The sequence below is a fragment of the Ictidomys tridecemlineatus genome, chromosome 3 (genome assembly GCF_052094955.1).
Source record: "Ictidomys tridecemlineatus isolate mIctTri1 chromosome 3, mIctTri1.hap1, whole genome shotgun sequence".
NCBI classification, from domain to species: domain Eukaryota; kingdom Metazoa; phylum Chordata; class Mammalia; order Rodentia; family Sciuridae; genus Ictidomys; species Ictidomys tridecemlineatus.
The window spans coordinates 160,943,816-160,954,884 of NC_135479.1; the positions used below are offsets into that span (position 1 = coordinate 160,943,816).

At 31.6% G+C, this 11,069-nt stretch overlaps 1 long non-coding RNA gene across 2 annotated transcripts in view; it reads left to right on the plus strand.

The window, feature by feature from the left end:
* Positions 1 to 8,988, plus strand: part of LOC144376432 (uncharacterized) — a 29,952-nt gene extending 20,964 nt beyond the window's left edge. For both annotated transcript variants that reach the window (XR_013436919.1, XR_013436918.1), the window contains 2 exons: positions 4,259 to 4,330; positions 4,431 to 8,988. This is a non-coding gene — a long non-coding RNA (uncharacterized LOC144376432). The remainder of the gene's footprint in view (positions 1 to 4,258; positions 4,331 to 4,430) is intronic.
* The last annotated feature ends 2,081 nt before the right edge of the window (positions 8,989 to 11,069 follow it).

The window sequence follows — 11,069 nt, forward strand, 5'->3', positions numbered from 1 at the left end:
TAGGACTGAACAAACCAAAGAAAGCAATAGGGTTGACAGAGCCAAAGAAAGTCAATATAGCTATACTAATATTAGAAAAAGTAAACTGTAAGATCAAAGATAAAAGACATAAATTCCACAATGATGTAGAGGTCAAAAAGGAAGACATCTCAACTAAATGAATAGTAAATGATATAGCTTCAATGTATAACAAACAAAATTGAGGGATGTCAATAATGAAAGAGAAAATCAATAACAGTGGAAATTTAACATACACATTTTTTAAATAAGTAGACAGAGTTAATTGAATATGCGTAAATCTAAGTGACACAACTAACAAATATGTCCTAATTAACATCTAAAATGGCAACAGAATAAATAACAGAATGAATATTTTTCATATAAACACATAAAATTTTCTAAATCAGATATTTTCATTCAAAATGTTGAAATTATTTCATATACAGTCTCTTATATAGTAAAAGTAAATGAAAAATCAGTAAGCAAAAAATAAAATCTATACTGCTTGGAACTTAAGTAGTACGATTCTAAATGCAAAAGCTAAAGAAGAAATTAAAAATTAGGACATGTCTAAACTAAATCATAAAAATGTTATAGCATAAAGAGTGTGATTCATCTACAGCATTGCTTAGAAAATAATTATACCCTTCCATGATGTACTTTAAGAAGAGAAACATCTGAAATCAATTGTCTAAACTTTCATCTTGAGAATTATAAGAGAAATATTAAATAAAACTCATAAAATGAAAATAATTAATACTATAACTGAAATTAATTTTCTATCTATCCATGCAGACCTATTTATAATTTATCAACTTATCTCACATACAATAGATACATCAACAAAGACAAAAGCTGATGTATTAAAAAGATTCATAAAATTGTTAACTCTTTATAAACACTGATAAAAAAAATAAAAAACACAAATGTCAGAAGTGACAGAAAAGATGTTATTTCAGATTCTATGGAATCAAGAAGAAAATAGATAAAGCACTTTTATGCCAGTAAATTAGACAATTTAAATGGAAAGGGTTTTTTTTCTACAAAAAAACCCCACAATTTACCAATATTGAAACAGAAAGAGAAAATCTAAGTTCTCCTAAACATGTTGAATAGATAAAATACATTATTAAATTCCTTTTGAAATTGGAAAGCCCAAAGTTGAAACCCAGAGATGCCTTTGGTGACCTTTACCCCAAGACTTGAGGAAGAAACTTCACTAAACTCAGTGAAAAAATCTTTTTCAGAGAAGAAAAAAGGAGAAAATTATTCCCAACTTGTTTTTATTATATTATCATGATAATCCATAGGGAAATTATAGTAATCAATAAATAGTCATTGAATGACAAGAAGCAGAGTCAAAATAAATGAAAAATATAATGTCACTAAATGCCATATTAAATATTAAATATCTAGAATTAATTTTACAAAAGATACTTAAGACATCTGTGTACAAAATTACAAAAAATGTGAGATATATCAAAGAATATATAAACAAATGAAGGGAATATATGGTGCTTATAGATTATAAGACCAAATTTGCTAAAAATGATTTTTGAAATCAACCTATAGATTCAACACAACCCTTATCAAAAATCTCCAGTTTAGTTATATATCCAATAGTTGGATGTATTATAAATCTACGTGAGGTAAAAAAGTAATGTTGCCATAGAGACAGATACCATCACATGGGCAGCTACAAAGAATATGTTAAAGGACTCAGTGGAAAAGTTATACAACATGCAAGGATAGGGAATATCAGAAGAGAGATGAAAAAAAAATAAAAATAAGGAATTTTAGCAAAACTAGCAAAAATTAATGCTAGGAAAAATGTACGATATCCAAGATGAAAAGTTCTCCCATGGCCTTTTTAGCTAATTAGAAAAAAACTGAGACAATGGCACACATGTATTTAGAAGTCCAAAAAGAAGAGTGGACAGAAATATCTGAGGAGATAAAGATGAAGAATTTTTCAAAATAATGAAAAGTAGCAAACGACAAACCCAAGACCAACCAGGGAATACTGACTAGAATAAAGGAAAGATCAAACTGAAGCATTATTAGATCTATTGTACTCAAACTACTGGGAAATGAAAGACCATGAAAAAACCATGAAGGTAGCCAGTAATAAAAATTATATTACCTAGGGAGAAAAAGATCAGAATTACCTCATATTTCTCATTTGAAACAATGTAAATTGATATAATGGAATATCTTTAAAAACTTAAAAGGAAAAGAAAAAATACATCTTTTCTATAGAAAACTTCTGTGAAAATTGAAAGTGAAAATTTTTTTTTCCAAGAAACAAAAGATTAAAAAAAATTATTAAAAGTAAAAAGTTACCTCACCATTACAAACAATTTTAAATTCTTTAAGGCATAAGGAATAAAATATTAGATTAAAATCTGAATCTACACAAAGTAGCAAAATTTATCAGAAATTATGAAAATGAGGATATGTCTAAAAAATGAATTTGTTAATTTATTTCCTTAAAAAGTTTCTTGACTGTATGAAGCAAAAATATTAACATTGCACTCTGTGCTTTATATACCAAAGAATATGAGAGAGGACAGGGACATATAGTATTATAAGTTACTTACCCTTTACAGGAAGTATTATAGAATTATTTCAATTTTTACTTAAGTTGAAAATGAATATTATAAGTGCCCCAACACTAAAACGCCTGGAAAAGGCTATAGTTATTTATAATTATTAATACAAATGTGTACTTTTAAAATGAGTGCTAAGAAACTAAATCTATGTATTTAAAATGTTCCTAGGTAAGTTCTTATAAGAATGAATAATATTGTTCAATATTAGGAAACACTTTGATATAAATTATCACATATGAAAAGCTGGTATAAATAGAATATTTGATAAGACTTCATATTTAATCATAAATATTAACAACCACATGAAAAAGAAAAATTATATTTTTAAAGAAAACTATATCAATAAGTAGTGCAACTCCATTATGCATATATATACAATAGTTCCTAAATAAAATTAAAACGTCTGAAAATGCAGTACAAATAAAAGCTCTATTTGTACCATCAACAAATGTATAAAATAAAAGACAAGGAAAATGCATAGAAGTTATTCATTTTAATAAATCTGTTAATTTTTTTCTAAGAATTCTTCTGAATTTAATAAGTTGAAAAATTGCAAAAATATATTTGATTGGGGAAAGATATTTTCCTAAAAAAGATGAAAATATTTTACAAAGTGACAGTAGAAAAACAGAATATTGATGAAGTGAAAACAAAAATTATTAAACAAGGTAGGAAATAAAGATGAAAAGCCAAAAATATATGGATAGTGTATATGATAAAATTTTCATCTTCAAATTAGAGTAGTGATAAAAATGACTGGGCATATGGGAAAATGTAAATAATATTATAAGAACATCCAAGTATATAAATGAAATAAAATTGAATCCTGTTAAAATTAAAACTCTCAATGTAGAAATGAACTCACAAATATGAAGAAACTATCAGTGAATTTTTACATACTGTCAAATTTTTTTTCAAACGTGATACCAATTACAGAAACTATTATGATGAATTATTAGAATTGGCCATTTGTTTAAAACATCTTTACATCAAGATAAATAGGAAAGTAAGTACATAAGCACACAATGAACAAAACGCAGAGAAAAAATGCTGCAATATATGCCCAAAGAATGTGTCTTGATGCCAAAATAACAATTCAAAAATTGATAATTGACATAAGATAAGCACTCCAAGGAAGCAATAGGAAAGGACACAAACTAGCAATTCAAAATTATAATAAATGTACCTCACTAGAAAATAAATTAACATTTATTTAGGACTCATTTTTAAACGATTATTTTGGAAAATTGTAATATCCATATGTGGAGAAATGGACATTTTCATATACCATGATCACATTGATAGTTTCGTGTAATTCCAGAGCATGGAGCCTGTTTCTAGAATGTTGTAATGAATTCCTTTGTACCTGAAAATTCCATTTCTAAAAATATCTCTCTCTTAGGGAAGTAGTTGAATTTTTACATACAAAAAATACAAGTATAAAAGTCTAAAAAATTTGTAAGTAACTGGAAAAGAGACACTTATTTAAGAAATAATTTTAGCTTTCTTTCATCTTATGCAATCATGGATCTTTCAAGAACATAAGAAAAGGACATAGTTTTATATATGTTTTTGAGAAATAAATATTTGGCTTACCAAAATATTTTCAAGCAATTATCCTGAAATTGATCTCAGTGTTTTTGCAGACCTCTAGGCTCCTATATTTCCCTATGTACCTGTCTTTGATGCACATCTGAATGACCACTGGAACATGACAGGTATGTGAGCCCTGGAATGTGAAAAGCTCTTGACATAATTTCAGGTATATAAGCTGCATTAAATTGTATTGATTCCTTATTGAATTGTTCTTCCTTTCAGCCTGAATGTCTGAGATTGATTTCAAGCAAATGCAGCGACAAATCAAGTCGTCCTCCCCTGGGAACATAGAGCTGTTTTGCCTATCATCAATCTTTGGCAAAGTTTCCTTAATATTTTTTTTTTCTCTTTGGCGTTTTGATGGTTTGTGTGTATCTTTGTTTAATACACTGTATCCATGCATTTTGCAGTTCTGATATCATGAGTATTCTAGGATAAATTTAATAGTGAAGATAGACTCTGAATTTGGGGGTGCCAAATTAATAGGCATTTGTCACAATTAATAGGCAATATGCACCATTGTAAGTATTAGCATATATCCAAATCCTAACAGAACATCTGATCAGCCTTAAAGGTTTACTGAAGTTGCTGCTGATACAACTTTGAACAAATAGTGAACAATGTCTCTGAGCCTTAGAGTCTTATTGCAAGTTGAATTTAATTGCTATTAGATGATTTTCAGAAATACGATCAATTCAAAATTAGTGCAGTGGTAACACCGCATTATTGGTAGCTAAGTTTCATTATTTGTGACTGTATAACCTTGGGAAAGTTAATTAGCTTCAATTAACTTTATCTCTGAAGTGAGGACAATAAATAGAGACTAACTTATGAACAGCTCGGAAAAGAATGTGTGGAAGATATTTAACACAGATCTGATACCTAGTTGCAGTAATTTGCAGTAATTAGTGCTCATCTTTGATTTTCTAGCACCTGCACTCTTTTTCTGTATTTGAGAAATATCCCACTTTCTGATTCTTAGAATACCCCTCACCTTAGTAGCCAGCTACCTATTTTCCTAGTTTCCCATTTGGCTATGCGTAGGCATAAGCGCTAGAGGCTGTTGATTACATCCCTAAAGCAGTGGCTTATAAATTAAAGGTTGATGTCAAATTTATTTGGTGAGGGGATTGACAAAGGTAAAAACTGCACCTAATTTCCATTGGCAGTTTAGGAAGTTTCACTATGATCTTCCATCATGTTCTCACATAGCACATATACAAGAATTTTCAGCTCCTTGTGTAGATGATTCAGTTTTTACTAAGTAATGCCCTTTTTCTCTTTAGTTTGTTTCTAATGCTTTTATTCAGTGAAACACTGACACATAATACCAGTCTTCAAATACCAGTGGTGGTAGTAGTTAATAGTTGTAGTAGAAGCTATCATCATACTGAAATGTGAATGCCTAAATATTGATAATCTGAGGCCAGATAATGATTATACATAATATTATTACATTGTTCTCTCTTCTTTTAGGAATGCTTGAAATTTTTTGTGCTAATTTCAAAATTTGCATAACTATACTCATGACATACATGTGGTGACAGATGGAAATTGTTTGATTTTTACAGATGATTTATGGTTTATTTTTTAAACCAAGTATAAAGATACCTGCAAGAACTGGCAAATTCCAAGTATGATGCTTTATTCAGCTACATTTTTTGATGTTATGAATATATACTTTTCTTACCTAAAGGTAATAAACATAAATCGTATGAGTAGATAAGAAGAGACCTATGTTCTTCATTCTATCTTTAGTATATTAACCAGCAATAAGTTTATGTTTCAAATTTTGATCTTGCAATTTCTGTAGACTCATGTTTTTCATTAAAATGTGTGGTGAAGTACAGGATAAAATAAACAAATTGTAAGTAACTTTTAAAACTGTTAGAAATAGATACAGCTAATAAAACCATGCTTTCATCAAGTGATCTACTTTGAAGTATATACCATCGCAATCAGAGTCTTTGAAGCTTTAAAGGTTGGATTTAATTATTGTAAAAATATCAAAATATCCAAAGCTAAGGATGTGCCTGGTTGTTTATATTAGACATATACAGACATCTGGAGAAATTTCTAATGTAAATGAGATGTTTTCTTTAACCCACTGAAATAACAGCAATAATAATAATAATAATGGGCCTATTTCAAGGTACAAATTGTCTATTTAATCATGAAGTGGAAAAAAATAAATCTAAATCAGAAAGTGAACAGAACATTTTTGTACTACACTGCAAAGTACTGTTATCATCATACTTCGTGAGTATAATCTTTAGAACATAAATTCTGGAACTCTTTGTGTATGGAACATAGCCAGAAGCAAGTCCCAGAAACAGTGTGTAATTAAAGATGGAGACCAGTTCAGTGGGAATTTTTACAGTCAAAATGATACCCCAGTGGTACAGTAGATTCAGCTGAATCCATACTAATCTCAAGAATTCTGAAATCACAGAAAAGTTCTTCAAATTTTATGATTATAAGCACCAACTTCTATGTATGTACCTATTTATAAAGCTGTCTAATTTGGTCTAAAACTACCTCCAGAATCTTTAGTATTAATTCACTAATGATAACTTCACTTGGATTTTTTTTTAACTTTAAATATCCACACTAGTGTTGCCTCCAAATGTAGCTCAAACCCTTTGCATCTTCTTAATGTTCTAAAACAGGTCCTCATCCCAGTCTTTGTTCTGGATTAACACGAGTGTCACTTATCCAATTTTCCGAATCATTATCTCTCCACTTTGAATTCACTTTCAAGTACCATAGTTTATGAATTCTAAGTACACAGTTTTTCATATTTTAAATTCTTTGAAATCAAAGTACTTCTTACAATCACTGTCAGCCAAGTGGCAGTCATGAGATTATTTATTAACATCTTTGTCCAAAGTTCAAGAACCCAAGGATCATAACTTGCATAGATGTTAATGACTTAGGAAAAAAATCTAAGTAATAATGATGGAACAACTTTCCTAAAGAGAAAGTCAAAAATAGACAAGCTTTACATAACTGCAAACATGATTTTTTTATTGTGTGTGTGTGGGGGGGGCGGGAGATGCCAGGGACTGAACTCAGGGGCACTCGACCACTGAGCAACATTCCCAGCCCTATTTTGTATTTTATTTAGAGACAGGGTCTCTAAATAAAATGAGTTGCTTAGGGCTTCACTGTTGCTGAGGCTGGCTTTGAAATCATGATCCTCCTTCCTCAGCCTCCTGAGTCACTGGGATTGCAGGTGTGTGCCACCACACTAGGCTTGCAAACTTGTCTTTTGAGCACAAATTACTTCTAGTTCTTTTATCCAATCTTTAAGAAATGTATTACTAATATTCTTAATGGCACAGAGGAAGATTTAGTCTCTAAAATCACACACTTTGACTCCTCTGAATTGAGAAATGATTCAATGTTGGTATGCTTAATATGAAAGAGTTGTGTAAATATCTTACCTAGTTCATTTCCATTATAATGTCCTTTTTCATGTGTTCACAAAAATACTACTGAAAGAATTGATGGTGGTAAATGATAAAGTCTACTTTTAATTAATTTAAAAAATAACTCTTTCAAAAATTACAAAGTAATAAGTTCTGGTGATCAGGAAGCATTGGCTTAGAGTATCATCATCATGAGGGGGCTTCTTTAGGTTGAGTTATTAGGAAATCAACACAGAACTCTTATGCAAGTGTCTGTGGATATGACACTTTCATATAAATCCTGTGATTATCTGGGAAACCAAATGGGAAAAAGAAAAATGAAGGTAAAAATGTGGGTTTGGCTGAAGTTATGCATATTTAGGTAAAGATAAATGGTCAGCTGATCCTTGAGTTCCTTCATGGTGACTCTGTTCTGTAATGTAATGTACTCTCTACTGTAAAGTAGTTATGGAGTTAAAGCTGCATATTCCAGAATCCCTTTTCATCTGTAGGTTTGAGTTTATGGCTGGCTAACAAAAGAACTATGTATGACTTTTGGAAAGCAGAAGAGATATAACAGTCAGTCTGTTCTGAAGGTTACCTAAGGGCAGGAGGTCTGCTGCAGATTGATTCCCCGGTCACTGACCTGCAGGCTTCCATGCTTTGTGGGAGGCAGCAGCTAATCCTATGGTGACTCCAGCTCTCATATTTCCTTTCACAGAGTTCTGAACCAGATGAATGTGCAGCTTCTTGGTGTGGGTCTCTAGCTTCATCTATAGGTCAGCTACATTATTGAGGTGGGAGATATGAGGATACCAACGCCATTTGCAGTGTGCTCACTGGCCTGGTTCTTGTTGGGGTCCTGTATGCTCTGAGTCTCTCTCACTTTATGTCCAACTTTTTGTTTCCAACTGAAACTCTGATGAAATGTACCACTAGATCATAAATCAAAGGAACCAGGACTTCTTTTCTTCCTTATATCAGTCAGTGGCCATGGACTGCTCTCTGGAAGGGGGAAAGAACCAGGAGGCTGTTCTGAGAAGAACACAGCAAGAAGCTGTTGGCAATCAACACTAACAGTAGCAGGAATTAGCATGCCAGTCAGGGAGCTGGAGACACCTACTATATGGCCCCATGATTTATCCCTCTATGAAATGTGTATTCCATTTGTTGATACTTTATACAAGCTCTATACTTTGACCACAGTCAGTCTTTTGTTTATGTTGTCAAAAAGAAAGCAGTTTTCTCTTTTCTTTTTTTTTGATATGGAAAAACGCTATACAACCTGCTAGATTATTCTCCAAAGTACTTTTCCCTGGGACATCTCATCACTCTGTGCATGCTGCTATTAAAAATTTATTTTATTTTCACTACAGTGATATCTGTGATTTTTAGATTGAGTATTTGGTGACTCAGATTTGCTGTTATTGAAAATAGATGAGATTATCTCTGAAAGGTTGCATTGCCTTGTACCTTAGGTAATTGAAATTAGAATACCAGCAGCATTATATTTTTAAATCCATAATATTTATAATGCATCTGTGCATTAAAAAGATTCTAATTCGACTGTGCATGAGTTACTATATTCTTGTGGAGAAAGTAAGGGCAGATGGAAATTAAGACTATGTGGCCTAGAACTCCTGCAGATCTTTTTGTTTGTTTTGTTTTTCAGTGTTCTTAAATTATCCTTCCAAATGAAGAGCTCAACAGCCAAAGCACTTGAATTTCTGTGAGCTCACAAAAGAAGTTAGAAATTCATTTTTTTCTCTCACATTTTTCTGACATGCAATTCTGCCCTCACCATTCTTTTAATGTAATGTACCATTAAGAGCTACTAAAAGAAAAGTGTAAATAGAAGAAGAGGTGGAGATATAGATATATTTTTCTTATTTTTTAAAATTCTTCTGTTGGTGTTTAATTTAAATTCAAAAGGCTGCTAGTTCAGCCACCAAGAATTCCTAAATAAAGTAAACGTTTCTAATAATCAAGACCATAAAATTAAAAAAAAAAGAAAGTAGATGAGATTATCTCTGAAAGGTTACATTGCCTTGTACCTTAGGTAATTGAAATTAGAATACCAGCAGCATTATATTTTTAAATCCATAATATTTATAATGCATCTGTGCATTGAAAAGATTCCAATTCAATTGTTTTTTTGTTTTGTTTTCTTTTGTTTTGTTGTCATTGTGACCAAAACACATGATAAGAACAACTTAGAGGAGGAAAAATTTAGTTTCAGAGATCTTAGTCACATATGGTTGACTCCATTGCTCTGAGCCCAAGGTAAGGCAGAACATCATGGTATAAGGACCCATCAGAGAAAAGCTACACAGCTGATGGGGGAGAGGGGTCAATAAATAGAGGTGGGGAGGGGACTGCAGGAAAAACAACCCTTCCGGGGCTTACCTCTAGTGCCCCACCTCCTTCAGCCACATCCCACCTGCCTAGAGTTACCATCCAGTCTTTCATAAGAGGATAAATTGATTAGGTTATAGTTCTCACAATCCAATCCCATTACCCCTGAACATTCCTGCATTACCACAGGAGCTTCTGGTGGGGGGACACAAGACATCCAAACCATATTTTATAGAGTTATAGTTTTCTGTTTCTAAAAATTATTTTACAGGATTTGAACACCAAACTGTAATCACATGACTGTACTTTACAAAACCAGATTTGGGAACCTGATTCAACCTCTGGTTAACAGAGAGATATTTGGGGCACAGAAGCTCTATGTTGAAAATTTTAACAGGATTGTTGTTAACGAACACATAGATCAAAGCACATATTTTTTACAGCCAGAAGACTTTTTTACCTAGAGGATATTGTTGTGAAAAAAATAAAATCCAGATACAGATAAGAACAAGGAAATAACTGAAAAAATAGCCCAGGAAGGGGAAAAAATAAAATAGAATCTAAATTTGACATGCTAAAGATTAAAGAAGAAAAACTTTTACTTATCCTAATTTAATATAAACAGTGCATATTATTCAAGCAATTAATGTGAGCTGTTGTAACAAACAACTCAAAATCATCAGTGCTTAAAACAATGAAAGTTTATTTCTTACTCTTTTTGCAGACTTACCAGGCATTTGGCAGATGATCTTCTGTGTAATTCAGGGACAGTGAATCCTTGCACTCTATGTTCCACTGGATTCTCTTCATTCAGCCAGTTAGGAGAGCACTGATTTTAAAAAACTCTGCATGACATTTTATGACTTTATTGATTGCTCTCAAGAAGCAGTTACTTGACTCTAACCTAATTTCAGTGGGAACTGGAAAAATCCAATCTTCCTATGTGCTCAGAAGGAGAAAAATCAGTTACTGTTACATTTTGAATGTTTATATCCTTCCAAAACTCATGTTGAAACAATCCCCAATGCAATAATAAGGATGATCATTGGAACCTGATTGCATGATAAAATCTCCACCCTAATGAATGGTTAGTGTT